General features: G+C 42.1%; 1 protein-coding gene across 1 annotated transcript in view; it reads left to right on the plus strand.

Annotated features, from left to right (window-relative positions):
* The first annotated feature begins 10,282 nt into the window (after positions 1-10,282).
* Positions 10,283-27,165, plus strand: part of VRK1 (VRK serine/threonine kinase 1) — an 80,042-nt gene continuing 63,159 nt past the window's right edge. The window contains exon 1 of the mRNA XM_068991351.1: positions 10,283-10,313. The gene's annotated coding sequence lies outside the window, so the exon portion shown is untranslated. The remainder of the gene's footprint in view (positions 10,314-27,165) is intronic.

Consider the following 27,165-nt stretch of genomic DNA (forward strand, 5'->3'; position numbering starts at 1 on the left):
TGTTTCAATGCTATTCTCTCAAATCATCCCACCCTCGCCTTCTCCCACAGAGTCCAAAAGTCTGTTCTTTATATCTGTGTCTCTTTTGCTGCCTCGTGAACAGGGTCATTGTTATCATCTTTTTAAATTCCATATATATGCATTAATATACTGTATTGGTGTTTTTCTTTCTGACTTACTTCACTCTACATAAAAGGCTCCAGTTTCATCCATCTCATTAGGACTGTTTCAAATGTGTTTTTTTTTAAATAGCTGAGTAATATTCCATTGTGTATAGGTACCACAGCTTTATTATCCGTTCATCTGCTGATGGACATCTAGGTTGCTTCCATGTCCTGGCTATTATAAACAGTGCTGCGATGAACATTGGTGTACATTTGTCTCTTTCAATTCTGGTTTCCTTGGTGTGTATGCCCAGAAGTGGGATTGCTGGGTCGTATGGCAGTTCTCTTTCCAGTTTTTTAAGGACTCTCCACACTGCTCTCCATAGCGGCTGTACTAGTTTGCATTCCCACCAACAGTGTAAGAGAGCTCCCTTTTCTCCACACCCTCTTCAGCATTTATTGCTTGTAGACTTTTGGATAGTGGCCATCCTGACTGGCATGATATGGTACCTCATTGTGGGTTTGATATGCATTTCTCTGATAATGAGAGATGTTGAGCATCTTTTCATGTTTTTGTTAGCCATCTGTATGCCTTCTTTGGAGAAATGTCTGTTTAGTTCTTTGGCCCATTTTTTGATTGGGTCATTTATTTTTCTGATACTGAGCTGCATAAGCTGCTTGTATATTTTTGAGATTAATTCTTTGTTGTCAGTTGCTTCATTTGTTATTATTTTCTCCCATTCTGAAGGCTTTTCATCTTACTTATAGTTTTCTTTGTTATATAAAAGCTTTTAAGTTTATTTAGGTACCATTTTTTTTTATTTTTGCTTTTGTTTCCATTACTCTGGGAGATGGGTCATGGAGGATTGTGCTGTGATTTATGTCAGAGAGCGTTTTGCCTATGTTTTCCTCTAGGAGTTTTATAGTTTCTGGTCTTACATTCGGATCTTTAAGCCATTTTGAGTTTATTTTTGTGTATAGTATTAGAAAGTGTTCTAGTTTCATTCTTTTACAAGTGGTTGACCAGTTTTCCCAGCACCACTTGTTAAATAGATTGTTCTTTTCTTTATTGTATATTTTTGCATCCTTTGTCAAAGATAACATGTCCATAGGTACATGGATTTATCTCTGGGATTTCTATTTTGTTCCATTGATCTACACTTCTGTCTTTGTGTCAGTACCATACTGTCTTGATGACTGTAGCTTTGTAGTATAGTCTGAAGTCAGGCAGGTTGATTCCTCCAGTTCCACTCTTCTTTCTCAAGATTACTTTTGCTATTCAAAGTTTTTTGTATTTCCATACAAACTGTGAAATTATTCATTCTAGTTCTGTGAAAAATACTGTTGGTAGCTTGATAGGGATTACATTGATTCTGTAGAGTGCTTTGAGTAGTATACTCATTTTCACTATATTGATTCTTCCAATCCATGAACATAGTATGTTTCTCCATCTATTTCTGTCATCTTGATTTCTTTCATCAGTATTTCATAGTTTTCTATATATAAATCTTTTGTTTCTTTAGGTAGATGAAGAAAGTCAATGGTGAATGCGATTGTTCCCTTAATTTCTCTTTCTGTTTTCTCATTGTTAGTATATAGGAACGCAAGGGATTTATGTGTATTAATTTTATATCCTGCAACTTTACTATATTCGTTGATTAGCTCTAGTAATTTTCTGGTGGTGTCTTTAGGGTTTTCTATGTAGAGGATCATGTTACTGCAAAGAGTGAGAGTTTCACTTCTTTTCCAATCTGGATTCCTTTTATTTCTTTTTCTTCTCTGATTGCTATGGCTAAAACTTTAAAAACTATGTTGAATAGTAGTGGTGAGAGTGGGCACCCTTGTCTTGTTCTTGACTTTAGGGGAAATGCTTTCAATTTTTCACCACTGAGGACAATGTTTGTTGTGGGTTTATCATATATGGCTTTATTATGTTTATGTTAAGGTATGTTCCTTCTATGCCTGCTTTCTGGAGAGCTTTTATCATAAACAGATGTTGAATTTTGTCAAAGGCTTTCTCTGCATCTGTTGAGATAATCATATGGTTTTTATCTTTCAATTTGTTAATGTGGTTGTATCACATTGATCTATTTGTGAGTATTTAGGAATCCTTGCATCCCTGGAATAAAGCTCACTTGGTCATGATGTATGATCTTTTTAATATGTTGTTGGATTCTGTTTGCTAGAATTCTGTTGAGGATTTTTGCATCTATGTTCATCAGTGATATTGGCCTGCAGTTTTCTTTTTTTGTGGCATCTTTGTCAGGTTTTGGTATTAGGGTGATGGTGGCCTCATAGAACGAGTTTGGGAGTTTACCTTCCTCTGCAATTTTCTGGAAGAATTTGAGTAGGATAGGTGTTAGCTCTTCTCTAAATTTTTGGTAGAATTCACCTGTGAAGCCAACTGGTCCTGGGCATTTGTTTGTTGGAAGATTTTTGATTACAGTTTTGATTTCTGTACTTGTGATGGGTCTGTGAAGATATTCTATTTCTTTCTGGTTCAGTTTTGGAAGGTTATACTTTTCTAAGAATTTGTCCATTTCTTCTAAGTTGTCCATTTTATTGGCATATAGTTGCTGATAGTAGTCTCTTATGATCCTTTGTATTTCTGTGTTGTCTGTTGTGATTTATCCATTTTCATTTCTAACTTTATTGATTTGATTCTTCTCCCTTTTTTTCTTGATGAGTCTGGCTAATGGTTTGTCTATTTTATTTACCTTCTCAAAGAACCAGCTTTTAGTTTTGCTGATTTTTGCTGTAGTCTCCTTTATTTCTTTTTCATATATTTCTGCTTTATTTTTATGGTTTGTTTCCTTCTACTAGCCCTGGGGTTCTTCATTTCATCTTTTTCTAGTTGCTTTAGGTGTAAAGTTAGGTTATTTATTTGATTTTTCTCTTGTTTCTTGAGGTAAGCTTGCATTGCTATGAACCTTCTCCTTAGCACTGCTTTTACTGAATCCCATATGTTTTGGGTTGTTGTGTTTTCATTTTCATTTGTTTCTATGCATATTTTGACTTCCTTTTTGATTTATTCTGTGATTTGTTGATTATTCAGAAGTGTGTTGTTTAGCCTCCATATGTTTGTATTTTTAATAGTTTTTGCTTGTAGTTGACACCTAATCTCACTGCATTGTGATCAGAAAAGATGCTTGAAATGATTTCAATTTTTTAAAATTTACCAAGGCTAGATTTATGACCCAGGATGTGATTTATCGTGTGCACTTGAGAAAAAGGTGAAATTCATTATTTTGGGGTGAAATGTCCTATAGTCCAAACCACCCTTCAGTTCAGTTCAGTTCAGTTCAGTCGCTCAGTCGTGTCCGACTCTTTGCGACCCCATGAATCACAGCACGCCAGGCCTCCCTGTTCATTACCATCTCCCGGAGTTCACTCAGACTCACGTCCATCGAGTCTGTGATGCCATCCAGCCATCTCATCCTCTGTCGTCCCCTTCTCCTCCTGCCCCCAATCCCTCCCAGCATCAGAGTCTTTTCCAATGAGTCAACTCTTCTCATGAGGTGGCCAAAGTACTGGAGTTTCAGCTTTAGCATCATTCCTTCCAAAGAAATCCCAGGGTTGATCTCCTTCAGAATGGACTGGTTGGATCTCCTTGCAGTCCAACGGACTCTCAAGAGTCTTCTCCAACACCACAGTTCAAATGCATCAATTCTTTGGTGCTCAGCCTTCTTCACAGTCCAACTCTCACATCCATACATGACTACTGGAAAAACCATAGCCTTGACTAGACGGACCTTTGTTGGCAAAGTAATGTCTCTGCTTTTGAATATACTATCTAGGTTGGTCATAACTTTTCTTCCAAGGAGTAAGCGTCTTTTAATTTCATGGCTGCAGTCACCATCTGCAGTGATTTTGGAGCCCCCCAAAATAAAGTCTGACACTGTTTCACTGTTTCCCCATCTATTTCCCATGAAGTGATGGGACCGGATGCCATGATCTTCGTTTTCTGATAATTTTCTAGAAGAACTCATGGAACTCACCAGAAGCTGCTGTACTCATGGATACATTTTATTGTGGGCCAAGGATGCAGATAAAAATTGCAAGGGCAAAAGCAGAGCCCAAGAGATTTCTGAATGTGGAGCTCCTCTCCCTGTGGAGTAAAGACAGTTCTACCTTCTCAGCATCAACGTGTGACCATGCACACGGAGTGTTACCAACCAGTCAGCAAAGTCTCCAGAGCTTTTACTGGGGCTCCATCACAAATGTGTGATTCATTGTCCATGTGCTGAGCTCAGTCTCCAGTCCCTCCAGAGGTTGACCGATACCATATGACCGAAAGAATCCACGTAGATTGCATTACTGATCCTTCTAGCATGGCCAGCCACCACACCAAGTCATATTGTGGGACAATCTGGTGACCCAAGGCTCCCAAGCAAACACAGACACTCCTAACTGACATTCCAAGGTCTTAGAGATCACCTTGCTGAGGATAAAGGCCAGAGCTGTTTTGGGGCAAGGTTAAATTCTTTAGGATGCATTCACAATTGTACCCACCACCCGCCAACCAGGAAGCTCCTACTGCCACCAACACAGGTGCCTTCTGACACACACAGCATTGCACACATGGCACTGGAACATTGCTGCAGAAAAATCCCAAGACTCCATGACTGCATTGACACTTCCCTTTGCCTCCAAATCTTCCTTGAGGAATCTCATGGGAGGAACCTAATTTACATCCAGAATCCAAAGCCCTAGGATGCCTGGGAAACACAGCTTTTAGATTTGCAGCCTCTGCAGCAGGAAATGACAGTAGAAAGTAGTAGAAATGTGTGTGAGTCTCAGTACCATATCTGCCACTCCTCTCAACAAGTAGACAGAAAGCAAGCCATCCGCTGGCCGCTCACATCACCCCCAGCTCAGGAAGTTTCACCAGCAGAGTGTGAAACATTTCAATCACTCTCAGAGGCTCACACATTAAATTTTTCTGTACCATTAATTTCTCAAATCTTGGGGAAGACAAATAACGATGGCATCTTTAAAACCTGCTCAGGAGATACAAACACACAAAATGATGAATGGTTGGTGCACGGCATGGAGAGCAATTAAACGGTTGGTCTTCTGGATCAGTCTAAACCTTGGCTTAAAGTCCAAATGTATCACTCACTAGCTGTGTGACTTTGAGTCAGTTACTTACCTTCTCTGAGCTTTAATTTCTTTATCTCTGTAGTCGGTGGAGGGATAATATCAAACTCCAAGGGTTATTGTGAAGGTTTATAAATTATTACACAATTCCTGGAAAGTGCTTAAAATTTAATAGATGGATGCTGCCATCATCATTATCATTATCATCATCAATGTCATCATTACCAGGATGAAGGAAAGGCGAAGGAAACATTTTCCTAGGACTTTAAAGCCTCTTTCATCCACTTCTGACCTTAGTGTGTTAGTCGCTCAGTTGTGTCTGACTCTTTGCAACTCCATGGACTGTAGCCCGCCAGGCTCCTCTGTCCATGGGATTCTCCAGGCAAGCATACGGGAGTGGGTTGCCATTTCCTTCTCCAGGGGATCTTCCTGACTCAGGGATTGAACCGTGGCTTCTGCATTTGCAGACAGGTTCTATGCCACTGAGCCACTAGGGAAGCCTGTAATCATTGATTATTGTATCACTAAATCTGAAAGAACCTATCTCTTCTTTTGCGAGAGTTGCTAGATTAGTTCCGTTCAGTAACTAGGTCAGTGTTACCTTGACTATGAGGTCTGGCAGAACAGTGTGTTCTTCCTGCATTCTCAGTGCACGGAATCTAAGAGCCACCATATTATCTCATTACATTTTCGAAGAGTCAGCAGGTATGAGTGGTACCAAGATGGATTTAGAATTAGCCAGCCCTCTTGGCCGCCACTAGCAGTATAACCTTGAGCAAAACATTTCATTTCTCTGGGATTTTGTATCCTCATCTGGACACTGGGGATTATATTACCTACCTCTCAGAGTTACATGAGATAGTTTTCCCAGCATATAATAAATGCTCATAAAAATCATAGTTACCAGAATTTGCAATCATGTCTATAATCATGTCTGGATTATAAATCTGTAAGGATACTATAGATTGTATCAACCACTGTATCAAGTGGTTGGCACATGGTAAAAGTGCCAACTTTATCCTCGAAAGTCCTTGCTAAAATGGAAATAGGGTCTCTGGACCCCTGGGATGAGATCAAAAGGGGACGGAGGAGTAGGAACCTGGGCCAGGGCACTCAGAAGACTTCAGAACATATTCTGTTCCTCACTCCTCTCCCTTTCCCCTTCCCCCAGGAGGTAATAATTTCTTGGGTTGTTGTTAGGATGCCTACACTGAGCAAGGACACTCTAGCAGCTTTGTTTCATGAAGATCAAAGCCCTTCTCAGACACAACCTCGTCTACCTCTCATTGGCCTTGGGAGGTGCAGAACTGGTTGGTTCAGGATGATTGTGCCCATTCTATAGATGGAACAAACAAGGGCAAGGACTCATAAACTGACTCATTGTTAGGTCCAGCATCTGCTGAAGCCTGCCAGAGCAGTGTTGCTTGCTAATGACGTTCATGCTTGTTTGAACTTCACAGACTGAGCTTCTGTTATGATCTAGCTACTGCCAATTTCCTCTCCCTTTCCCAAAGTTCCCTGCATTACTATTCCCCGTCTGTGTCTTTATACTCATGTTACCAGGGTTGGAGAGTGCCTGGAAATAAAGGAGGGCACTCCAGAGCCTGACTACGTGGCAAATCACACAGATGCCATGCATAGATTTTCAGCTGGTCTGTTTTTGCCAGGCAGGAGGAAAACAATTCATCAGGCTGAACCCACTCATGACTCACCTTGCTTTATCTACCATGATCCATTGTCCAGGAATCTCTTTACCCAACCAAAAGGCAGCATCTTCCATAAATCTCGATCACAGCATTGAAATTATTTCCCTCTAAGATGTATCCTCATGTACTGAGGCTATGCATAAAGGGGCAGTAAAATAAAAAAAAAATTGGAAGCTGTAAGTAGATTCAGGCAGCCTGGAATCATGTAAAGTTTTTCATTTTTTCCCCTCTTTAAGAATGGAGATAGTGCATGTGAAAAAGCGCAGTGCCTAATACATTGTAAGACCTCCGTAAACAATCATTAGATTGAAAACCCCAGAGTTCCCAGAGGTTAGTCCAACTCCTGGTCACACCTGATGTGAAGAGCTGACTCACTGGAAAGAATTCTGATGCTGGGAAAGATTGAGGGCAGGAGGAGAAGGGATCGATTTTAGCATGACAGAGGATAACGTGGTTGGATGGCATCACTGACTCAATGGACATGAGCAGTCCATGGAGTCGCAAAGAGTCAGATACGACTTAGTGACTGAACAACAATGAACATTTGTTTGGATGGTATAGATATTTTTGAATATATAGCAGGACTATACTCAAGAACTTTTCCTCTCAAGTTCAATTCTTAAATCCTAAAGCCCAGATCTATCAAGTCTCATGGGTCATCTTCTGCAAAACCCTGATCTTGATACCAAGGTATCAATGCATAAACATCCTTTGAGGGCTCCTGTGTCCCAGGGCTGTAACTGTACCTACAGTACACACACAATCAAACACACAGTCTCTGTGATAGCAGTGTGGACTGATGTCCTGCCATGTACCAGTAGGACATCTCAGCACCTGTGGGTGGTGTCGAAGATGTCAGCTGCCTTGGTGCATGGTTGCATCTAGGCATTGTTTAACAGCAAGTCATCTGAGTGAGGGTGAGGGAGCCATGAGCTGCAGAATAAATACATTCCATTCTCACCTTGGAATATTCCAGGCCCTGTTGATTTAAGTGTGTTTCAAGGCCAGCCAGTTTTCAACTTGGTGTGAAGGGAGGGACCCTTTGCACTGTATGGTGAGGTTAGGGGAACATGGTAATGGTGGGACAAATAAGTCCTATTCCAAGACTCCTTAGTGTGTGTGTGTGTGTATATGTGTGTGAATATGTGTATGTGTGTGTATACATGTGTTTGTATATATGTGTGTCTATGTGTGTGTATACATGTGTATGTGTCTATGTGTGTCTGTGTGTATACATGTGTATGTATACATGTGTCTATATGTGTGTGCACACATGTGTATATATGTGTGTATGTGTCTGCACATGTGTACGTGTGTGTGTGCATATGTGTGTGTCCATATGTAGACTATCTTTCTCTCAAAGGATTTTGGCCACAGATTCTTGCTGGGGAGATTCTTCCACACCCGTGAGATGTGTGGATCTTGAGACCTTTTTGCTGACAAGTATTCACTGAGTGCTCACCTTGTGCGTGTGTTTCCATCAGAGTCTCCACAAGAAGCAGACGACACATTTAAAACAGAGTTTATTTGCAGAGGGTTTATTTGCAGTGAGACTACTGGCAAAAGTGTGAGGGTGGGAACCATGGGGATGGAGCAGTAACCTTGGCGCAGCAGTGGTCCTGGGGTTATCAGCTGCAGGTCTGAGGCACAGAGGGAGGGGGCTGTCACTGCAAGCTGGAGAGGAGGGCCAGGCAGCAGTGGCCTTCAGCCGACTGCAGAGGACCTTGCCAACCAGGATTGAGGGGATTACTTACTTTCAGCAACATCTCTCTTTCCTTCCACTTCTCTGTGGGGTTCCCTACTGGCCAAATCCTCCAGGAGCCTGGAGCCCAGGAACCTGGTACTGGCTTGGACAGATCAACCTCTAGGGGGAGGAGGGCAGGCTGGAGGAGCATCTGGAGCATTGGAGGGTATCTGGAGGGGCAAATGCACCTCAACAGGCAAAATACTGCACTGTCCAGTGGATAGGGATTCCAGGTTCGGTGAGGTCCGAAGTTCACACAATTTTGGGGCTCTGCTTGGCAACCCACTCCAGTACTCTTGCCTGGAAAATCCCATGGATGGAGGAGTCTGGTAGGCTGCAGTCCATGGGGTCGCTAAGAGTCAGACATGACTGAGCGACCTCACTTTCACTTTTCACTTTCATGCATTGGAGAAGGAAATGGCAACCCACTCCAGTGTTCTTGCCTGGAGAATCTCAGGGACGGGGGAGCCTGGTGGCTGCCGTCTATGGGGTCGCACAGAGTCGGAGATGACTGAAGTGACTTAGCAGCAGCAGCAGCTTAAAGAAAATCATACAAAAATACCTTACCTTGGCCAAAAAAAAAAACCAAACAAAACCCAAAACAAAACTAAAAACAAACAAACAAAAACTCCAAAAAACAAAAATCCACTAAAATGGTTAACAGAAGGCTTTGGATTAGACATGTGCTTAAGCCTCATTAGTTTCACTGTAAATCTCCCTCTGCCTATGACTTTGGGGAGATTGACCTAGAACAGCATCGCTGCCCTAAATAAGCTTACTGTCTCATGGATATGGATTACCGAAGGCTTAGACAACTGATTAGAATTACAAAGCAAACTATAGCATAAGATAATTACGGATGGAATACACAGATTAGGTAGGCATGGATGTAGGCTTTGACAGACAGGATCTAGACTTGTGGCTATGAGTCGAGAGAATAATACTCTCTGCTCTTTATTGAGCATCTACTACAGACAAAGCACTGTCTCTAGGATACCTCATTTAATCCTGACAAAAACAAGATATTGAGACTCATAGGGGTTAAGTCATTTAGTTCACAAAGTTACAGAGTGGAGGAGCCGAGATTTGATCGCGAGCTGTTTGCTTCCAGAGCCAGGCCCTAATATACAGAACCAAGCGACTGGGTGACAAGCATGCAGGTGTGGACCAGTAGGTGGGAAAATGGAAGCACCACTTGGCCAAACGGGAATATTCTTTTACATCCAACTCTTTTCAACACATTATTTAATAAATCAAGCAACTGCGAACACGGGCGATATTTACTTCGGTTCCTAGGGCTTTGACGGATACAACATCTGACCATAAGAACGGATTCAAGAGACTGTAGACCGCACTTCCCAGAGGCGCACAGGGGCCGAGCCAACGCGATCTCGCTTTGCCAGTGAAAGACTCCATTTCCCAGCACGCAGTGCGAGGGCCGCCCGCGGCTCCCGGCATTCCTCGGGGGGCCAGCGGGAGCCAGCGCGGGCTCCGCCCATCCCGCGCGTTCCTGCTCGCTCCGCCTCTCCCTCTCGCCTGAGCCAATGGGAAGGCCCCATACTGCAGGGTGTGATGGGGCCGGCGCCGCCGCGGAGTTGCAAGTCGGCGAAAGCGGCGGGAAGTTCGTACTGGGCAGAAGGCGACGGTCTGCGGCTTGGGGTAGGGCGGCCGCGCGCCAAGCGGTCCGAGGGCGCCAGCGCAGAGCGGGGACTGTGGAGGGGGCGGCCGGGGAGCTGGGCTAGCGTGGGGCGGCCGGGCGGCCGTGCCCTCGGGCGGTGTCTAGGGCTGCGGTCGGCGCGGCGCCGGCGTCCTCTCCCGCCGGGGCTCCTTCAGGTCCCGCTGCGGCCCTGGGTTTCCTGCACCGGCCGGGCGGGTCCCCAAGGTTCAGCTTCCCGTCTGGCTGACACGTAGGCCGGTCAGACTCGCGCCGTGTCCTGGTAGCTCGGGCCGGGTCTGGGAGATGGCCCTTGTAAGGCCAGTCTCGACTGCCAGGGTCTTTCCACCCTCTCGGAGCTCATACTCTGCAGGGGAGTCGGAATAGAAGCAAATAGGACCATTTGCAGATGCCGGAAAGCTCCCTAGTAATAGGATAGGCGACGGTGGGCCGGAGTGGTAGGGGTGACGGAGAGCATCTCAGGAGGTGACGTTGGTCCTGAGACCTGAGATGGGGGAAGGAGCCTGCTCCCCAGAGGGTAGCGTTCCAGGCGTTTCTAACCAGTCGGTGTCCGGCTGAGGCCGGTAAGAGCTTGCTTGCACTTGACCGCAAGGTTCAAGGCTGTGAAGCTCTGTGGGAGAGTTTTACAAGGGATTTTAGCATCCTTCTGACGTTTTTTTGTTGCCCCTCCGTAGCTACGGGTTGGCACCCTTGCTGATGTAGCCGTATTCAAGGGCAGCAAGTAGTTTTTTCCTTTTGTCGAAATAATTTTTGGCTCTGGTGTCAAAACTCATAGGTGATTTATTTAGACAAAAAGCACCAGAGTCTCTGGGTTGAGAGAGAGAGCGAGGAAGGGGACGCAGACACTAGGTTCCCGTTGAGGCCACCCGTTTTTCACCCCCCCCCCCCACGCCTTTTTTTTGCTTGGGGTTCACCCTTTCTTTACCTCGTCTCTTCTTGGAACAGCCTGGAAATAACCAGTTTTGCTGTTGGGAGGGTGGTGCGTTTAAGGAACTGTTGAAGAGCCTCATTAATGACTGTTTTTTCATTTCTTTCTATTTTAACTGCAGTTGCCCACCTGTGGAGGCTGAACTTGGCGAGAGTTAAAAATAAATAGGGCAGCATTTATTTTTAAGAGTTCAGAATAAAGGCATCTTACCTTTCATGACCTGCTGAGTGTGATACTTTTGGGGAAGAATTTAATCTAGAGTTTTGAAGAAGTTTCAGAGGGCAGCAGGGGTTCTTTATGTTGTTGTTTAGTCCCTCAGTTGTGTCCAGACTCTTTGTGACCCCCACGGACTGTAGCTCCCCAGGCTCCTCTGTCCGTGGGGTTTCCCAGGCGAGAATACTGGAGTGGGTTGGGTTGCCATTTTCTCCCCCAAGATAAGATGATGTTCATCAGCCATCTGTAGAAGGGAATTCAGTAGTCACTTAACACAAACTTCTCTGCTGAAGCTGCTACAGGTGCTGTTCTCTGTGCATGTCAACATTGCTCATTAGATTCTGGGATAATAATAGTAACCCAGCTTGAATCTAGTGACAGTAAAGTTGTGTTAAGCATTACTGTCCATTTATTATGCTGGTATCTAGTGCAGAAGGGCCTCCAGGTGGGTCAGTGGCAAACAATCCTCCTGCCAAGTAGGAGGCGCAGATTTGATCCCTGGGTCGGGAAGATCCCCTGAAGAAGGAAATGACAACCCACTCCAGTATTCTTGCCTGGGAAATCCCATAGACAGAGGAGCCTGGCGGGCCATAGTCCATGGGGTCACAAAGAGTCAGACACGACTTAGCGACTAAACAGCAACAACAGTCTAGTGCAAATACCAGGTTTAGAGTGTAATGGCTTATGTTAAGCACAGTAAAAATTGTGAGAGGATATTTGTTAAACAAATGAGAAAATGAAGGAATGTGACATTCGTAGAACATGGCATATAAGTTAGTAAGTGCCCAGGAGATGGTTAAGTGGAAAGCTTATGCTAAGTTTTATTCCAGGGTGCAAGTTGTATATTTAAAAATTAATAGTAGTGCATTGAAAATGTTGACAGACCCTAAAATTAAATTTCTTAAATAGGCCAGGCTTTTTCTTTTTTTTTTTGAGAGCTAATGTGAAATAATAATAAATAATGTAAGTGAGGGTCCCAGATGTCTTGGAAAGAAAAAAACGATTTTTATTTTGACAACTGTGTACATATTTTTCCTTAAAGCTATCCCTAATAAGATATGATGTGCTATGAATAGAATTTTGGTTTAAAAAATAAAACTTTGAAAGTATTTTTGATTTGATAAAACTTACTGGAAATGAGGCAAAGCTTAAAAATTTACCTCATATCAAAATGAAAGATGACTCCTGAATTTATGCAAATGTTAGTATCTTCATAGATCAGGCATTGAACCTAATGGAAATTAAGTGCTGCCTCCGTGTGTGTGTGGCTGAGGCTTTCCTGGAAATTGGTCTTCATGAGTTTTAAGAGTGGATGGGTTACCGAATAGGCCTGGAGAATGTTTTTCAGACTGGTAGTACATTTTGCATGTTTGCCAAGTTTATTTTTCAGAGTGACCAGAGATGGACTTGTTTATTCACCAGATTTCCTGTGCCTAGAACTGTGCTGGGGGCAGAATCTGTTCTTGTGATTGTAGTGTCTTGTCGAAGCAACTTACCTTTTAAGCTAATAGAGGTCATTCTTTTGAGCTTTGGTTATTTAGCACCCAGCACAAGAAAAGTCAAGTGTGTATGGCACATTCGAAAAACTATACTGTTAGTGGTAAAGTATAGAAAACAGGAAATTTTTAATAAGGGTGTAAGGATGATATGGAAAAGTGATGGAATCCTGCTAAAGCATTTAGCTGGGTGGTGTAACCTAGATGTGTTTATACTCTGTGATACATTTGACCCCTTTGACCCAAATTCCTGTGAATATGTTCTAACTTGCCTTTATAAAGATGTGAAGATTCATGTTGATGTATGGCGAAAACCACCACAATATTGTAATTAGCCTCCACTGAAAATAATTTAAAAAAAAGATGTAAAGAGGGCCATGCCCTTTAATATCTTGCCCCCTTAGCTTCTGAATGATATTTAAGTACCTAACATTCCGTGGTTGTTGTTTTGAACTAATTTCGAGCGGTGCTCCATCTCTCCCAATGTCACCTTGAATCTCTGCACTCAAACTCAAGCGCATTCTACTTGTCTTTTCTGGATGACAAGTGGACAGCACTTGAGGAAAGAAAAGCTCTCTAGAGTCTGGATAGGTATGAAATCTGCCCTTCCCCTGTAATTGGAGTTTGATTTTTAATATTCACTGATAAATACCAACGACAGGAAACTACTACTAGTAACATTCATTGGTGAATTTATCAAGGATTCTGTTAGCCACAGCGTTTTTGTCAGCTTGAATTGTGTTGTTTGTTTAGTCTTCATGGAGGTACGTGGATTTCCATGATTCTTGGCAGTTAGTCCTGTCTCTCCGTGGGTCTCTGACCCAAGAGAAAGGAACCATCTCCGACTTGAAAATGAGATGCTGTCCGCACTGCCCAATGTTTAGGGTGAATATTAAACCTACACGTAGACTGGAGTGTTGATCAAGAAGCCGTATGTAATAAGTGGGAAGATACACTGGATGGAAGTCATGTAATTAAGTTGCAGGGTTATTCATTTGAGATTTGGGAATGTTCTGGGCACAGTTGTCTTAACGGAGCTCAGTACCCAGTCTGAATGAGAACTGGAAAGCCAGTGGGCAAAGGGCAGCACCATCTTTTACTTTTTCCGGCATTATAGTTTCCTTCTGTGCCTTTATTTAGTTTTCTCTTTGCAGGCTGCCGGTCTTGCTGCTGCTCACGTTTGGGGCAGACAGTCTCGATAGTGCTGGCTCCTTGTTTCAAGAATCCCAGAGAGGCTCCATTATCTCTGTCAGTTAGATCCAAAATTTTTTAAAAAGTCATGAAGTTAGAAATCTTAGAGCTAAGATAACTACAGCTATATTTCAGATTAATTGCTTTCTTCAAATTGTCTTACGAAGTATTAATAACAGCCGAACAAATGCCATTGTTTGATAATGCTGCGTATAAATGCATTGTGATCACATGGCCTGTTAGAAAGTGCCATTAAGCCTTCAGTCTTCATAGACTGTCAGGAACATAGAGAAACAAACTTTTGCTGTTTCTGCTGGAATTGTTGGTTTTGTTCCACTTGTTATTGTAATTTACTATTTAACATGGTAGCAGAGCTATCACCGTACAGATTATATCTAATTATGCATTCTTTATTAGAGGTAATAAGGAAAAAAGTCTTTTGGGAATCAGGGGCAAAGTTTTAGAAATTCATTAAAAAAAAGAAAAAAGGCCAGGATATAACATTTAAGAGGCTTAATCTTACTGGTTTTACAAGCTTTTAGAAAATATTGTAGAAATTGTGACTTGGAAATGCATTACTTCAGATGTTGCAGCCCATGTGAAATGGTGCAGCCACTCTGGGATTTAGTTTGACAGTTTCTTAAAAAGTTAAACATATACCACGCACATGACCCAGCAGTTGCACTCCTGGGCATTTATCCTCAGAAAATAAAAACTTATGTTCACATGAAGACCTGTACGTGAATGTTTCTAGTGGCTTCGTTTATAAAAGCCAAAACCCAGAGACAGCCCCACGCATCCTTCAGTGGGTAAATGGTCAAATAAAATGAGGTTTAGCCATATAATGGAAAACGACTCCTAACAAAAAGGAGCAAACTACTGACACGAGCAACAGTTTGGATGGAGTTTAAGGGCATAGTACCGAGTCAAAAGGTTGTGTGATTCACACTCCATTATATGACGTTCCCAGGACAATAAAGTTACAGCAGTGGAGAAGAGTTCACTTTTGCCACAGTGAGAGCTGGGAGTATGATACTATAGTGGGGTAGCCTGGGGGAGTTTCTTTGGGGGTGATTGAACAGTTCGGTGGCTTGGTTATTGTGATGGTTTTAATTATCTTTACATATGATGAAATGTCACGGGATGTACACACACACACACACACACACACGGTAAAAACTGAAGTTTGAATGCTGCTGCTAAGTCACTTCAGTCGTGTCCGACTCTGTGTGACCCCATAGACGGTAGCCCACCACGTTCCCCCGTCCCTGGGATTCTCCAGGCAAGGACACCAGAGTGGGTTGCCATTTCCTTCTCCGGTGTGTGAAAGTGAAGTCGCTCAGTCGTATCCGACTCTTAGTGACCCCATGGACTGCAGCCTACCAGAAGTTTGAATAAGTACTTATTAACACTGTATCAGTGAGTTTCCTAATTTTGATCACTGTTATGCTCCATGATGTTGGGTTGTAGGAGTAAGTATATGTTTTATCCACTAAGAAACTGCAAACTTTCCCAGAGCTGTGCCATCTTACAGTCCTGTCATCACTATATAAGTGATCAATTTTCCACATTTTTACCAGCATTTGGTGTTAGCAGTATTTTTTATGTTAGCCATTTTAATAGCTGTATATTGGTATTTCAGAATGGCTCTAATTTGCATTTTCCTGATGGCTAATGATGTTCAACATCTTTCCATATGCTTGTCCTTTGAAGTGGTTCAGAACAAGCCTCCACAAAATGTGTCACTATAGCAAGTGGATTACTTTAAGCCAAAGACAATGAAGACCCAAAAGATTTCAGAGCTTTTTACCGCCCCCTCAACTGACAAATTAGTTTAGATAAGGAGCCTGGTCAGAGAGAGCTGTTACCAGAGATAACTTTTAACTGAAAGACCTAACTGTGTGGCATCTAATAACAAACATCTGATCCCATGTCTGAGTTACCTTCCTCCTCTTTGAAGTCCCAGCCCCATGTCCCTCCTCTGCTCAGGATGGCAAATAAGCCTCAGTGGCCTGTCCTGCCCTTGGGTCCCATATTTTTATGGAGGTACAATTAAATTTGTTTTTCTCCTGTTAATTTGTCTTAGGCCAATTTAATTGATACAGTAGCAAAAGAACCTAGAATGGTAGAGGAATTTTTTTTTCTTTCCTACACAGTCATATCTTACTTTGTTCAAATCATTTTCCTGTTTTCTAATTTGTTTTCTTACTGTTGAATTTAGAGTATTCTTTATATATTCTGAATACAACTCCTTTGCAGATATGTGATTTGTACATGTGTTCTCTCAGTCTGTGGCTTGTCTTTTCATTCTCTTACAGTGTCTTCTGCAGCACAAAAGGTTTTAATTTTCATGAAGTCCAGCTTACCAATGTATGGATCGTTTTTGGTGTCATGCATGTCTCAGAACTCTTTACTGAACCATAGGTCAGGTAGATGTTCCAAGTTTTCTCCAAACTGTTTAATAATTTTATGTCTTACATTGAGATTAGTGAATCCCTTTCGGGTTAATTTTTGCATGGAGTGTAACTTTTAGGTCTTTTTCTTTTCGTTTCCTTTTGTATATGGATGTCTGCTTGTTCCAGAACCATTTGTTGAGAAGACTATGCTTTCTCCATTGAGTCTTTTTTTTTTTAAATCTTTATCAAAAATCAGTTGGCTGTAAACTGCAAACAAAATGAAGACAGGAGGAAATGAATAAGCAGTTAAGTATGAAAATTAATACAGACGTCTGAGGGTATAAAGACTCATGGCTTGAGTCTTGAAAAAAATATGTATAGATTTGAGAGGAAGTGGGAAAACATTTTAGAGAATATCATGAGCAAATTTAGGTCCTAGAGAAAATAAGAACTGGCTGTTTTGGGGTGTCATGGGAGAGAAGGGGAGGAGGGACATCAGGGGAGGATAATTCATCCATGTGTCTAGGAAACTGCTGGCTAGTTTATAATCAGTTTATTGACTGCTAGAAGGTACTGTGGGTTCTGGAGCAGGAAGAAGGATATGGTAGAAATAGTCTTCAAGAGACTTTTTTTTAGGGGTATGTATGGCAGTGATGGGGCTTCCCAGGTGGTACTAGAGGTAAAGAACCCGCCTGCCAACTCAGGAGACATAAGAGACGTGGGTTCAATTCCTGGGTTGGAGGAGGAGGACATGGCAACCCACTCCAGTATTCTTGCCTGAAGAATCCCACAGACAGAGGAGCCTGGCGGGCTACAGTCCATGGTGTCACAAAGAGTTGGACACGACTGAGTTACTAAGCAAGCACTCAGATGGCAGTGCTAGATGGCAGGTTAGTAGGAAGAACAGATACAGCCATGACCCTTGACAGTGTTGTTACTTTATAACAGTAAGTCCCTTGTATTTCTCAAAAGGGCTTTGGTAGATTTCAGACTTTTGCCACTTTTTCAGATTTTTCTCCTTAGTGATGGCTACTGAGAACTCTGCTGGATTTTCTAACCCCTTCATATTAATGCTTCCTGTAGTAAGTTGTGTGTGTTGGCTCATTGTTGACTTTGGATGACATTTCTTATCAGGCCTAAAAAGAGTCCAAGAGATGAGCAACTGAAATGATGAAAACATAAAAGAGTTGATGAATTGGTCCAATGAGAAAAAGTTAATGGAATCTCTTTTATTTATCATGGCTAAGAGCAGACTCAGGGGTTATTTAATCAGAACGTCCTGATACTTGTATTTGAAGAACCACACGGAGAGTGGTGATGACCAGCTGTTCTTCAGAGTCACCGAGGACTGAACAAGGACAGACAGCTCAGATGGCAGGATTAGGGTTTAGTCTGAGGAAGGACTTTCCAGGCAGTGAGAACATAAGATGCTTCCTGCCAGTGATGGAAGGGTCTTTAGAGAGGGAATAGAAAGCTTAGATGTAGTCTAGGAACATTTTTCTTATAGTTGAGGATGTGACAGGTGACAGCCCCCGAGTCCTAATTTATTAATTTGTGACCAGAAATACTCAGTTTCTCTTTTCTTAACAACCATTTCCTGTTCTTGATTTCTTTCCCTGAACAAATTATATTTCTTTTTCTGTTCACCTTTGGGAATCTCATTTGGTTTCTGCCTTCCCTTGTGCATTTAAAAGATTATCTTAGATGTAGATTAGACTTCTGTCATTTAAAAAATAGCTTCTCAACAAATAAAACTTTTTTAATGTCAAACTGCTAAATATCCATGCATTTATACTTTTTAAAATTTAAAACATGGAAAAGCGTATCATCTCGTTTTTATAAAACATCAGTGATGACTTGTTGAGCAAAGGATTTTACTGCATAAGAGATTACTGTGATGTGTATTAATGAAAGATTGGCAGTGTGAGAAGCTTTCGTGTGATCACTTATTTGCCTTCAGAGCAGTTTTTCTCTTTGATTTAATTTTCTTAGTCTGATTCTTTTCTACAAGTCTAGATCTTTCCCCCACTGAAATGTTTAGATTGACCAAGACTATTTCACTCATGATCGCAACCCTTCAGTATTAAAACAGAATTTTTTTTTTTCTGCAGAAGAGCAAGCTCTTAAAGTGCTATGCAAGCTGCCCATTTAAAACTATCATTGCTTGGCACCTATGCCCTAGTGACAGTTTGACCAACATGTGAGCAGGCACACTGCCATCCTGACAGATGGGCGTGCGTAGAGGCAGCCAAGAAACCCGTGTATTTGTTAAGGGCAGGATTCCCAGTCGGGGATGTTCAAACGTCTGTCCATCCTGAGCGTTCACGCCTATGGATAAAGGGATGCCATCATTAATCTCAGCCTCTGACTGAGATTCCATGGGTATGTAAGAGCTTCTTGGCGCTTACAGAAGTAGGCAATTGGGGACAATCAGGATAATTGTCCTCGCTTTCATCCCAGGACTACTTCAAATAATCCTTTTCTTTTTTTCCAAGCCAACTTGGTTTGCAGTGAGTACAAAACTGTTCAGACATGGTCCCGATACTTCTAGAATATATGCTGTTGCATTTTTTTTCTAGCCTACAGAAGCTCTGAAGCCATAGGTATTTATGGTGTGGACAGTGATGCACATAATTGGTTGGAGTCAGGTAGACCTGAGTTCACAGACTGATGGCTGTGTGACATCAGGGTAACCTAATTTTACCATCACATCAAGGTGAAATAATAGCTGTTTCATAGGGTGGTTGTGAGAATGGCCTGTGAAACATGTACAGTGAATTGCTTGGTGTAATGACCGGTCCACTGTATGTGTTCAGTAAGCGTGTATCATCATCATCATTGCTGTAATATACCTGAGGGCATTTTTCTCTGGAGAGTGACCTGAAACAGGAAATCTTTTTTCCACTCATTTCCTATTAATACCATTCTTGAAAGTCGTGTATTGGATGTCATCACATTGTTTAGTCTATAATGGATTGCCTCCAACAACAGGGAGCTCACTACCTATAGAAAAGGGTCATTCAGTCATGGAACTGGTGACATTTTAGATGAGTTGCCCTTTGTTGTGTGGGGTTGTTCTCTGAATTGTCGGGTGTTCACCATCCCCGGCCAGGGGGCACAGAATTGTCCCTGTTTGAGAGCCGCTGCTCTCTCCTGTTCTTAATGAAGTGCTGACTGTTGGTAAGTACTTTCTTAGGTTGGGTGGACGTCTTTATTCTTCCTACCCAGTTCTGTCTTTTGGAGACATGTAGGACAAGCTCAATTCCTCTTCCACAGTGTGGTCTTTCAGATACTTGGAAATGGTCATCAAGTCTTCTCAGTCTTTTTGAGTTGAAACGTCATCTAGTTCATCAGCTGTTTCTTACAAGTCTTGATTTCATGTCATTTCACCACATGAGTGACTTTCCTTTGATTTAATTTATTTTTATTTTTTTAAATGGTAGTACTTAAAATTGAATGCAGTACTCCATGCAGGGCTTGATAAATTAAAAAAAATTTTTTTTGAGTTGCATCCCTTACTTTAGATACACTTTTCTGTTAGGATAGGAAAGATTACCTTTCATCATCTACATGCTTTCAGCTGTATCCTCTTAATGACCACGTGATATGTTGAACCTAGAGTTGAGTAAAACCCTTAGATCTATTTAAGCCATGTCTTCTTTAGCCTGTTTTTATGCATTAGTTTTGGGGTTTAAGCATGATAACATCTGCTTATCCTGTTAAATTTTTTTTTTTAATTTAGCTAACTGCAATCCAAATTCTTGGTCAACTCTGAAGTTTTTAGCTTAAAAGAACAAGTAGGTGATAATGATGCTATCAACTGAGATTGAAAATATGGGAGAAAGATATGTGTGTGCGTGCACGTGTCTGAAAGGGGAATTGGGGATGGAAACCTGGGAATCCTGATACTAAGAGGCAGCTGGACACAAAGGAGGCAACAGAGGAGACCAGGAAGGGGTGGGCCAAAAAAAAATAGGGTGAAAATGAGTTTCTCTTGGAAGCTGGAGAGATTGTGTGTTAAATTCTGGGGTAGATCCTTGAATACAAAATGAATAGGACATTGTCTCTGCTTTCTGCTCCTCCTGTTTTTATTTGCCCCATGGTTTAACCATTCAGTTAATGGTATTACCTAGTCAGTTATGCCTGAAAACCTAGAGTTACTCTTTATTTTACTTTCATACCCTCCCTGCTGGCTTAGATGGTAAAGAATCTGCCTTCAGTGTGGGAGACCTGGGTTCGATCCCTGGGTTGGGATCCCCTGGAGGATGGCATGGCAACCCACTCCAGTATTCTAGCATGAAAAATCCCATGGACAGAGGAGCCTGGTGGGCTGTAGTCAGGGTTGGACGTGACTAAGTGACTGAGCTCACACACATCTGAGATTCATTCATGCTGCATATAGTATGTTGCGTGTGTTGGTAGTAGCTCTCTAATTCTGGTTAACTGTTATTGTATAATACATGAGTTTTTTGGTTATTGATTACTACCTAACACCAAAGACAGACGCTTTACGTCTGAGCCACCATCTGTTACAACAACACCAAACTTAGTGGGAGTTAAACAGCAACCATATTACTATGCTCATGGATTCTGTGGGTTAGGAATTTGGTTAGGACAGCTTGACCTGTCGTTTCAGGGTTCCTCACTGACGTGTATGGCGCTTTGGCTGGGATGTCATGAAGACCAGGACCATCTGGGATTTGTTGACTGGAGTACTTAACTTTTTTTTTTCTTTTGAAAGTGGCTGTTTGTTTTTCCAGTGGTATATCTAAAACAGTTTGAATGGAGGCAAAGACTTCTACTTGAAACTTGCTTTGCTTCTTTGCAACTTTTGAGTAGATTGTTTGGATAGTGTTCAGATATTGCTGCTGGAAAGGTTGTAAACGGGGTCAATGATGGTCTTCAACCAGAGGAAAGTCATCGTCTGTATCCAGAAGCAGAGATTTCCATTGAGACGGAGAGGTGGTCACTGGTATAGCGGTTGCTCTAAAGGTGGCTGTACCCTGGCTGCAGGTTCTCCACGGGGCCTTTGGCTCTTCAAGCATGTGGAGTGGGTTCCCACAGGAAGCTTGCTGAGAGTGACTCATCCTGAAGTCACACAGAGTCACTTCCACTGTACTCTGTTGGTTGAAATGGACACATGTCTGCCTGGATTCAAGGGGAAAAAACTTAGACCTCACATATTTATGAAAGGTGCGTCAAAAGTTCTGTGACAATTTTTAAAAACCACCATAAATTGTAGACAGTTTATCCATTCTGTTGTAATTGTAGATGGATATTGGAAGTTTCCACTTTGGAGAAGTTTTGAAGAATGCTGCTGAAATCATTCTTGTTCATATCTCTTGGTTCACATCTGTATTCATTTTAGTTGAGTAGAATTGCTAAGAGTAGAATTGCTAGTCCCAGTGTATGTGTATCTTTAGCTTTGATAGTTACTGCCAGTTTTCCAAAGTGTGTACCAATTCATGGTTCTCTCAGAAGACACAGTTCTCATTGCTCTTCAGCTTCACCTATGCTTGGTACTATCAGTTAAACATTACATTTTTTTTTTTTTTAACTATTCTGTGGTTGTGTTGAAGATCTCAATGTGGTTTAATTGACATTTTTTTGTTAACTGGTGACTTGAGCACCTTTTCATTTGCTATTAGCCTTTTAAATATCTTGTTTTATAAAGTGTCTATTCAAGTGTCATTTGCCCATTTTAAACAAATCGTCTTGTCTTTTTTTTTTCTTATTGAAATGTTGGGGTTTTTGTGTATTCTGAATATGAAGTCTTTGTTGAAAATATGAACTGTAAAAATCTCTTTCCATCCTGTGGCTTGCCATTTCACTCTTGTGTCTGTAGATGAACTGAAATTCTAAGTTTTAATCAGTTTCAGTTTACAAATCTTTTCCTTTTTGACTAGTGTTTTCCGTGTCTTGTTCACAAAGTTTTGCTACTCTGTGGTTGTGAAGATATTTTCTTATGTTATCTTCAAGAAGTTTTATCCTTTGACCTTTCACATTTAGGTCTCAGTCTCCAGCAATTGATTTTTTGTGTGTGGTGAGGTGGGCCAAGTTTCCTTTTCTCCCCGTTTGCTTGTCTCCACAGCTAGTAGCAGGTAGCGCTGGGCCTGGTGAGCAGCAGCCTGAGAGTGAGCATTCTTGCATTCTCAGCCTTCATCTACCCTTAATGCACCTTCTGAACTTGGGCAGACTATTAAAACCGTCTGGCCTCAACTTCACCTGCAGTATGAAGGATCTGAATGAAATGTTTCTGGTCTTCCTTCTGGCTCTGGTTTGTTGAATCATTCTGCCCAGCATGCAGTTTTATTTAGGCCTGTAAGAATCTTCATGAATCTGGTTTCCGGGACCTAATGTGTCCCTGATTTCCCCCAGCTTAATGTGATCGCTGGCTATGGTGAGCCTGCCATCTAGTTTTTCTTCATCACGGCGGCAAGGTCTTGCCCCGCACGTGGTCTTCTGATCTTGCTGTACTCTGTCCCTTGCCAGGAGCCCGCTGTCCTGTTTTGGTAAGCCGTCGTTCAGGACACCAGTTCCAGGTTGAATGCCATTCACATAGACACAACTGTTCATTTCACTTGTCCTTTCCTTTGGTTTCCGACTTGAACTTCTAAGAACCACAGATGACAATGTAGAGTTTCAGGGATCAGCAGAAGGCATTCGTGATCAAATGAGTTACGGTCTCGGTGAATTCTCTCCCCCATGTGGCAGTTCCTGCAAATAGCTGTGTACTGTACTGGTGCCTTCAGTGAAGCAGTCAGGAACCACACTGGTGACATAGCAAAATCTGCCTTTAGCTGGTTCCTCAGTCTTCTTGGTAGTCTGTGTCGGGGTGATTTCTGTCCTTCATTCAGAAAGTATAATTTCCTTATGCAGAATGTCATAACTCCTTCGTCATTCTTGATATCACATTTTCCCTGTCATTAACTTTTTTTAAAAAAAGCTTTTTTGGGACTTCCCTCGAAGTCCAATGGTTAAGACTCTGTGCTCTCAGTGCAGGGGCATGGGTTCAATCCCTGGTCGGGGAACTAAGATCCCGCATGCCACCTGTCATAGAAAAAAAAAAAAAGGCATTATTGAGACCCAGTTCAGTTATCGTATAGCTCACCCATTCAAAGGGTATTGTTCAGTGTTAGTCTAGCCACAGGACTGTAACCATCACCGTAATCTAATTTTAGAATATTTTCATCAACCTGAGAGAACTCCCCCACCAACTAACTGCAGTCAGTCTTCATTCTCTCCCATACGCCCCAGAACCCTGCATGCATGCTCAGGGTTGCTGAGTCCGGTCCGACTCTTTGTGATCTCATGGATTGTAACCCACCAGCCTCCTCTGTCCATGGGATTTTCCAGGCACTGGAGTGGGTTGCCATTTGCTCATCCAGGGAATCTTCCCGACCCAGGGGTGAAAGCTGTGTCTCCTGCATCTCCTACATCGGCAAGCAGATTCTTTACCACTGAACCACCTGGGAAGCACCCCCTAGAGCCCTAAGAAACTGCTCATCTGCTTTTGTCTCTACAAATTTACCTGTTTTTGAAATTTTACATGATTGAAGTCATACCATATGTGGTGTTTTGTGAGTGTCTTCTGTCACCCAGCATGTTTTTAAAGTTCATCCGCGTTGTACCAGAATCTGTGCTTTGTTTCTTTTTATTGCTGAATAAGATCCCAGGGTATGGATATATCACATTTATCCATTCATCCGTCGAAGAACACTTGAGTGGATTCCACTTGTGGACTATTATGAGTAATGCTACTGTGAACATTTATGCACAGGTTTCTTATGTGTACACATTTTCATTTTTCCTGAGTATATACTACCGTTGGAACTGCTGGGTTACGTGGTAACTGTTTAACTTATTTTTAGGAATTGCCAAACTGTTTTCCAAACTGACTGCATCTTTTTTACATTTTCACTGGCAGTTGTTTGAGGGTTCGGTTCTCTCAAATCTTCACCAGTTCTGGTGATTTTCTGTCTTTTTGTTTGTATCCGTGGTAGCATGTGTGAAGTAGTATCTCATTGAAGTTTTGATTTTTATTTCTCTTAATGACTAATGAGGTCAAGTATCTTTTTGTGTGTTTCTTGGCCAGTTGTTTATGTGTTTTGGAGAAATTTCTATTTAAATCCTTTGTATGTTTTTAAATTGGTTGCCTTTTTCTTATTGAGTTCATTAACCTTCTAATGTTCACCTTGAATCACCTTGATGTATTTGCAACTAGAAACATTGTTCCCTCGATTTTCCTTCCTTTATATTTCTTTCCTTTTGTTCAGGGACCATTTATTTTTCCTGAAGCGAGCAGGCAGGTCAAGAAGGTTCTCTAGCCCTTTTGCATTCTCTTGGCAACAGATTCCATTGGCAAAATGTGTAACTGTAAAATACCTTGGAATGAAAAATACACATCTCCTGGTTATTGGAATAGATCCTTTTGTAGTTCATCCTACTTCTAAAATGAACCATGCTTCTTCCCTTAAAAGCCAGTAGGTTAAGCACCTGCTTAAACTTTAACTGAGGTCATTTTAGTTAAGGAAAAGGACCTGGAGAAGTTGGACCTTGTCTCAATAGCAGGTGGCCCTGGACCACGGCTTCATTCAGCCTAGTTTTAGGAAATAGCTGTTGGTTTCTCACCAGGTGATATGTTAGACTCAAGGGATACTGGGGTAAGATAGATTCCCTGACTTCATATCCTCATAAAATACATCAAACAGGCACAGCACATTGGCAACTCATGGTGATACATGGTGTCACAGGCATTGTGAGAGGCGTGCAAGGGGGTGTGGGCTGGTGCTCTTATCACTTTTCTTTTGCAGGTAGATTTCTGAGTACTTGATTTTATCTGGACCTCTCAGTAAGGAACGGTAACACAAATGCCATCATCCAGATGCTGAGGTTGCAGAAGAAACTGACTTTAGAATCTTCAGCGTTTTTCACTGGAATCTAGAAGATAGTCTCTTCATACTGTTTTTATACAGTAGTTTCTTAACTATTTTATCATATATTCTGCAGTAGTTTATCACATCAAGTTTTTCCAGCTGAATTTTTGTCATGTTTTGTATTAGTAAACTGCAAGGAAAAGCATTTTTCTGGTGAGTTATACATCGGTTATTTTGTTACTTTTGTCCTCTTGATCTTTGGAAGTCATCCTTCTTTTAACAGTAGGCTGTGTATTTGTAGTAACAAGGATATGTTTCTGTTTTGTCTTTTGTACTATTTTTATGATGTTTATATAGTCATTAAAGTAAATATTTTACCACCTAAAAACTTTTCATTTTGCAAATGATTCTGCAGTATGCACTCTACTCTCTCAGTGCTTCTGTTAATTAGCAAAAGAGGCATCTTTTACAAAAAATTATACTTGCCATCCGTATGTTTTGATTCTTGGCCCTGTTGACGTACTGTCCCGGGTTGTGAGACCAGAAAAATATCCAACACTCTTGGGGTCGAGTCAGAGGGACAGGGTGGCCAGCTGGAAGGGCTTCATTGTCGAGGGCAAAGGAAAAGCGAGAGGAGTGGCCCAGCGTCAGGAGCTGGCCCGGGGCACAGCTGGCCCTGTGTCCTCCAGCTCAGCAGCCAGCCTCACAAAACGCCTCACACCAGGCTTCTCCGCGAGCACAGAAAACCGAGACAAAGCACAAGCAAAGCCAGAGTTGCTGCCATCCGCAGAATACTTGGCTGGAGTGAGTGACCACAGCTTCTTTACCAGTTACCACTTTGTCTTTGTTCCTGTCTCCTCTCAAATAAGACTTATTGAGACACCCAACATAGACTCCCCCTGCTTTCTAATTGCACCCAGTTTAGAGAAACTCTGGCTTCCCTGAAAAGTGAAAGTCACTCAGTTGTGTCGACTCTGTGACCCCATGGACTGTACAGTCTGTGGAATTCTCCAGGCCAGAATACTGGCGTGGGTAGCCTTTCCCTTCTCCAGGGGACCTTCTCAACCCAGGAATTGAACTGGGGTCTCCTCCACTGCCAGCAGATTTTTTACCAACTGAGCTATCAGGGAAGCTTCCCTCCTAGACCCTCCCCAGGCTTACCCAAGCAAAACCCAAATCCTGTCATATTCTTTTTTTTTTCTTTTTTAGATTAGTTTATTTATTTTTGGTTGCACTGGGTCTTCGTTGCTTCGGACAAGCTTTTCTCTAGTGGTGGGCAGAGGCTGCCCTTCATCGCGGAGCACGGGCTCTAGGCCCGCAGGCTCTAGTAGTTGCAGCGTGCAGGCTTTAGTTGCCCTCAGCATGTGGCATCTTCCTGGACCAGGGATCGAACCCATGTCTCCTGCATTGGCAGGCTGATTCCTATCCACTGTACCCCCAGGGAGTTCTTTACACCATTCTCTTATCAAGATGCCCCACTGTTCTGTGGGTGTGTATTCTTCCAACTCATAGGACTAGAGGTGTGTTCTGGTGGTCTCTTCCTGAAAGGTAGATACCAGAGATAGAGCAGTTTTAGCAATCACAGTAACAAAAAGTACAGGGGTAAAGTTTGACAATTAAAGATAATCAGCAAAATCCAAAGTGTGGAACACCAACAAGGGAAAGAGAAAAAGAGGGAGGTGGCACTTGTCTGCTTAAGAGATTCAGAGACATATCAGCCAGTTACAGTGACTAAG

Source organism: Capricornis sumatraensis, chromosome 19, assembly GCF_032405125.1.
Source record: "Capricornis sumatraensis isolate serow.1 chromosome 19, serow.2, whole genome shotgun sequence".
NCBI classification, from domain to species: Eukaryota; Metazoa; Chordata; class Mammalia; order Artiodactyla; family Bovidae; genus Capricornis; species Capricornis sumatraensis.